Here is a 7,162-nt window from a genome sequence, read left to right on the forward strand (position 1 = left end):
ATCCTCAGCATTCTCCTACTGATATACCCCATGTCCCTCCTCTGCACATTTCCAAACCATCTCAATTTCTAATCCTGTCCATCATTGTAATTCCCAACAAACATCTCAACATCTTCAGCTCTGCTACCTCCAGCTCCACCTCCTGTCTTTTACTCAATGCCACTATCTCTAATCCATACAACATCTCAGGTCTAACCAAACTGCTGGGCCCTTGAGCAAGACCCTTAGCCCTCCACTTCTCAGTGGAAAGTTGGATTACAGCGTTTGCCAAAATGCTCTAAAAGTAAAAGGGAGGACTTAAAGGTAAGATGGACGTGATGGATCTCTGGGATATTAGACGACCTGCAACACCACCATCAACTAACAAACTAAAGGAACTGGATTAAATGCAGTAATTGTTAGGTTTTTAGAGAATAAAGTGTATTTGTTTTCTCAAGGCCCTGAATCCTGCCTCCAGTCAGTTGGTTATGAATCCTGACAAAAAGAAAGTAAATCAGTGATAAAACATCTTCTGCAGGTTGGTATTGCTGGTGCTTGAAGCCACAGTGTTTCCAGCCAAATTTACCACATTTTATTGTTTAGCTGACAACGAATCCACCGATCAACCGCAGCGCAGTGACCAAACCCGCAAGACTCGGATCTCACCATCTTTTCTGCAATCCCATAATAATCAGCACACATTGTTTCTACACCAGTAACACAACGCAAGCATGAAGCACTGGTTTCCTGCTCAGGTTACAGAAACCTATAACTCATAACCTGAAGCTGTGTGTAACAGATACATACACACACACACACACACACACACACACACACACACACACACACACACACACACACACACACAAATACATACAAAGATACATACGTATACACACAGACACACACACACACACACACACACACACACACACAAATACAAATACACACAAAGATACATACATATACACACACACACACACACACACACACACACACTGATTTACACACACACACACACACACACACACACACACACAAATACAAATACACACAAAGATACATACAGTACATACACACACACACACACACACACAAAATGATTTACACACAGACACACGCGTACATGCATACACACAAATACAAATACACACAAAGATACATACATACATACACACACACACACACACACACACAGGCAAACACACAAAGATATATATATATATATATATATATATATATATATATATATATATATATATATATATATATATATATATACACACACACACACACACACACACACACACACACACATACACACAAAATGATTTACACACAGACACACAGCGTACATGCAAACACACAAATACAAATACACACACAGACACACACACACACACACACACACACACACACACACACACACACACAGATATGTACACACACACACACACACACACAAATACACACACACACAGAAATACACACAGAGACACAAAATATTTTTTTAATGAGGCATGAAAAGACAAACTGTTAGTTGTTACAGAGAGAAGTAGAGAGAGCAAGAGAGAGAGAGGAAAAGAGGGAGAAAGAGAAAGAGAGAGAGTGAGAGGAGAAAGAAAGAGGGAAAATGAATGTAACTGGTACTGGCATTTTACTGCCAATTTACTATATTTTACTTGTATCTTACTACCGCTTTACTGCTGCCATACTGCCACTTTAGCGCATTCTTACTGCCATTTCACTTCCAGTTTATTTCATTGCATCTTTACTGCCACCTGACTGTCATCGTGCTGCCACTTTCCTGCCACTCATTGCTCGGTTTTGTGGATCACTCTGTACTTTACAGAACCAGAAAGGATTTGAAATACATTAAATCACCACAGGCTGCTTTTTCCACCGTCACAGTGTAGATGCAGGTGGCAGTTCAGGCAAAAAGGGTCATGTGATCAGGAAACAAGAGAAATATTACACAGGTCCAAGTTGTTTTACACTGTGTGTGTGTGTGTGTGTGTGTGTGTGTGTGTGTGTGTGTGTGTGTGTGTGTGGGTGAGAAATGAGATTTTCTTTTAAATGGATTCTTCACTGTTTTTATCTACCCATGCTTTATTTGTCCCTCCTTCTGAATAAATCTCGTCTGGTGCAGTTGTTTGTGTTTTGGAGACGCAGCTTTGACCTCATGTGATTTCTGGTTCTCGGTCTCATTCTCGTTATTATTTCCCTTTTTTTGGGAACAAAACACATGGAACCTCCTTTATTATATAACAATGTGTGATGTGACGTGATGTGGAATGAAATGACATTTGAAAAAAAATCTGAATATTTTGGTGCATTCTAACACACACACACACACACACACACACACACACACACACACACACACACACACACGCCACCTCTCAGCATCTGCCTCAAACACAATCCCATCTCACACACTCTCCACTTGCCGAGTGTGTGACTAAAACGTTCACTTTAAAGCTTTTTTTTTCAAATTAGTTAGGCAGTTAGCAGAAAAAAGAAAAAGAGCGTTGCACAGAGCCTTCCACTGCCCAAGGCGCTCTGTGACACACACACACACACACACACACACACACACACACACACACACACACACAATCTCTCTCTCACACACACACACACACACACACACACACACACATCTCTCTCTCTCTCACACACACACACACACACACACACACAATCTCTCTCACACACACACACACACACAGAGAAAAACTGGGTGGAACACTGAGAGTAGAACTGAGCAGAGAACTGAGAGGAGAAACGAGTGGAGAACTGAGAGGAGAAACGAGTGGAGAACTGAGAGGAGAAGCAGTGGAGAACTGAGAGGAGAAACAGGTGGAACACTGAGAGTAGAACTGAGCAGAGAACTGAGAGGAGAAACGAGTGGAGAACTGAGAGGAGAAACGAGTGGAGAACTGAGAGGAGAAACGAGTGGAGAACTGAGAGGAGAAACGAGTGGAGAACTGAGAGGAGAAACGAGTGGAGAACTGAGAGGAGAAACGAGGTGGAGAACTGAGAGGAGAACCCAGAGGAGAACTCGGTGGACCCTGGAGGAGACCAGAGCCTAGAATCAATCCAAGAAACAAGTGTAGTAGGACACAGTGGGGAACTGGATAGAAAAATAAGTGGAGAAACAAGTTGAGAACTAATTGGAAGACCAACTGAGAACTGAGCAGATAACTTATTGTGGGGCTGAATGGAGACCTGAGTGTAGAACTGTGTTGAGAACTAAACAGAGAATCAAGAGGAGAATCATATGGAGGAGCAAGCAGAGAGCTGAGCAGAGAACGTCTATAGGTTACATATGTAACCCTGTTTCCCTGAGGGAACAAGATGCTGCGTCAACAATGCTTTGGAAACGATTCCACGAATTAAGCCGATCCTTCCTTCTGAAAAGGAAATGAAGTGCCCCAGATATACAGGGACTGTGTCTTGAAGACGCAGCGTCTTGTTCCCTCATGTAACGAGGGTTACATATGTAACTTAGAGATGTTCCCTGAGGGAACCCGAGCTGCATCTACAATGCTTTGGAAAACGAGAGTCCAATCACGCCACACTGACCAGTCCCTGCCTAGTGTGGATAGGCACAGCTAGACCGCAGGATGGAAGAGCTAGGAGTGGCTCTTAGGACGAAAGTCAGTGGGGTGGACCAGCCTGCAGCATTGAAAATGTCTTGGAGTGGGACTCCAGAGGACCTCGGCCAATGGCTTAGACTGAGCTTAGACTGAGCCTACAGCACAACGGCCAAGTCCCACACAGGCACTCTGGGTTGTGTCCTCAGACTCGCCGAGAACAGATGCCATTGAGCGCCATACAACATTCTCAAAGGAAGCTCTGGATTGGATGATGGTCTCCACTACCTCGGGAAAGAAAGACAAATGGCTAAGAACTGTGCCCTCTCCTGGACCAGGACTCTCTGTCTATAGGAGGGACCGCCTAGAAGGCCTCTTTCCTTAAGAAAGCAAGTACCGCTTGTTCCAGGACCAGAGCTTGCTCGGGTCCCACCAGAGTGGAACACACCCTGTCAAATCGAGGCAAGAACGACCAGAACTGAATTGAGCAGCCCTTTTCTACAGTGTGAAGAAGTGGCGCCCCAAAGAGAGGCCTTTCTCCAAGCCCTCTGCCAGATCTGCCTGCGAGCCCCACGATATCTGGCGCTGCTTTGTCTCAACACAGAGAGCTTCCTAAACAAACAGAAGCTAGTGTTGGCTCCACCTCATGCGTGTTTTATAGCTTCCTGGTTGTGACGTCATTCCGCCGGTGACATCACGCCTCTCCATTGGACAGATTAAAGTTGCATTGAGGCAATGTTTAGTGTTATACAGCATTTTACAAATAAAATACATTACAAAAAATTGAAGTAAGCGACAATATTGATATATGTTGGTCTCTGTTTTTGTATTTTAAGGCTAAATTCTCTGTTTCGTGCGTCTGAGCTTTTACAGCTTCCTAACTTTCTTTAAGATACTCCAGGTCTTGTTTGCTATCGTTAACCTACATCTCTCTTTATAGATGTGTGTGTTTCTCCGGCTTGTTCATCAGGGACAAACTTACACATTATCTGTGTAAGCTGCTCTGAGACAATGTTCATTGTTAAAAGCGCAATACAAATAAAAATGAATTGAATGTAATTGAATTTCTTGCAGAAAGTCGTAATAACGCTTCGTTAAACCTCCAGCTGTTTCCAACGTCTTCAGTTTTACACTCCACGTCGATGATGTAACATGGAGTTGAGCTGTTCATTCGGTCATTAATGCCGTATCGGTGATTGAAGCCGGCGTTCTGGATATAAACCGTGCGGTTGAACATTCAAAGTCGTTTCAAGGTCGTTCGCCAAAGAAAGGAAGTCATAATTTTTATATTTGTGAACAAAAGAAAACGAGAAGGACATGACAACAATAAAACAAGCTACACCTAATAGCTGTGTTTGAGTGTGTGTGCGTGTGTGTGTGTGTGTGTGTGTGTGTGTGTGTGTGTGTGTGTGTGTGTCTAAATATACAGGGTGGGCCACAGAAACATAGCCCATCTTAGTGGCACCGGTTTTGGATGCAGGCTACTTTTCCGTGGCCCACCGTGTATCATTCAGAAAGAATAGAAGAAAGTGGGAGGTATGAAGTTTGTGGAATTGCTTTTCCAGATAAAAATACAAAATAAAACAATTTTTTATAAATGTAGATCTAATATTTGCAATACCATTTATTTATGTATTTTCTAAATTATGTATTTATCTGTGCAATAAAACTTTTTCTAATTTTCATTATAATATTATTTTTCATTGATAAAAATGTGCATTAATACTTTTTAATTTTTTATTATTTCTTTAATTTTATTTATAATTTATAATAAAAAATGTGCAGCTGAAAGCTTCTGTCACAAAAACGAATTTCTTTGTAAATGCAAACATACTTGGCAATAAAGCTGTTTCTACTCCTGATTTAATTATTAAATGCTTCTTCTTACAATTACAAATTAATTTTACAGCGTTTGGGGCAGACACTCTTATTCACAGCATCTCTGAGCAGGTCAGGGGCCTTGCTCAAGGGCCCAACAGTAGGAGCTTGGTGTTGATTTGCACTCATGACCTTATGGTTTAAAGTCTATTTTTTACCATCTAATCCATTCTGCACATATTACTGCAGGGAAGTTTTTTTCGGTTCTTGTTAGTCCCTGGTGATTTTGAACTACGTTACCCATCAGCCCCAGCAGGTCACATTTCAGAGATCACAATTCATGCACATCCATTTCCTGTTTGTCTTGTACACCAGTAGTACCAAAATTTCCAGTTCCTCATTAAGTTTCTTGCTTTTCTGTTGTCTTCTTTGTTCAAAGTTTTTCTTTATTGTGTTTCATTGTGTTTTCCTTCTCCTCCATTACACAACAAACAAACAGCTACCTGTGCTGGTACCTGGGCCTTCTGTGAGGACGTACCCCACTTAATCCACCTCTAAATACAACAACTATCACATCACAATTATAGAAACCATCAATATAATACAAAAACACAATATAACAACACGGCATTACAGAGAGACGTTTCACACATGGAGGTGAAAACCATTTTACTAAAACAACAAACCCAGTTACACTCCAAACCTCTACACTACAACCACAACTGTGCACCTACAACATCTGGAGCAGTTCACAATCAATATTTGTCTAATAACATGACAAAAACATTAAAATGTAAATAAAACACAACCTACTCTCCAGAGATGCAGACTCATAATGTGCAGCGCCCCCCAGAGGCTGTAATCCAGTGGTACCGCTCGTATTCACTGGTCTGGAAGTGGAGAACAAACCCTTTCCCGGGCTGAGACACGCTAGCTAGCTTCAGGGTTGGTGACCTCCTCACCATGTCTAGCTTTTCTTCACAATGGATTTTTAAGTGTCTGAGACCAAATCAATTTCTTTTCCTTTCTAGGCATAAAAAAGTCTAACTCAGATGTATGAACGTGTGCAGAGCTACACACGTGTTTTACCAGTCCAACTCGGCTGTAACAGTTTCCCCTCTGAACAACCAATCAGAGGACGGAAAAATGCTGATGCTATTCTGGGCCAGTGATCTGCTCTGTGAGGAGAATCTGAAATCTGATTGGATAAAGAAACAGAGCTGTTGGTAATATTCTCTATGGTAAAAGTCCAGCAGTACTGATTCTGAAGGCTCTGAGCAGATTAGATTCACATGGCAGCACATAGAGACTGAAATCTGATTGGACAAAAAATCTAACATCCACATCCACGTACTGAAGCAGTGCAGCCGAGAGAAACACTACCACATGAAGAGAAGAAACTGATGGGAATAAATTAATACAATTTCATGGACCAAATATTAGAGTTTAGGTTGTAAATGTAGGTCAGTGCTTCTAATAGTGTTTAGTCCAGCAGAGAAGGATTTACTGACCCTGACCACCCACCACTGATGAAAGGAACCAGACTGAAAAGGAAACCTGTTCTCGTTCTCTATTCACTGCATCACTGTTGAGGTTCTCACCTGATCACTGATGAAGACTCGAGTATAAAACAATTCATAGTGACTGTAATTCCACTGTACAGTAGCACACTGTTTTATAAGTGTCCAAATCCATCTTCATGGATCTTGAGATTAACCTGCTACAGCAACCTTGTAGATTTTCAGCCTGTGGAGAACATCTTTATC

Source organism: Silurus meridionalis, chromosome 6, assembly GCF_014805685.1.
Source record: "Silurus meridionalis isolate SWU-2019-XX chromosome 6, ASM1480568v1, whole genome shotgun sequence".
NCBI lineage: Eukaryota > Metazoa > Chordata > Actinopteri > Siluriformes > Siluridae > Silurus > Silurus meridionalis.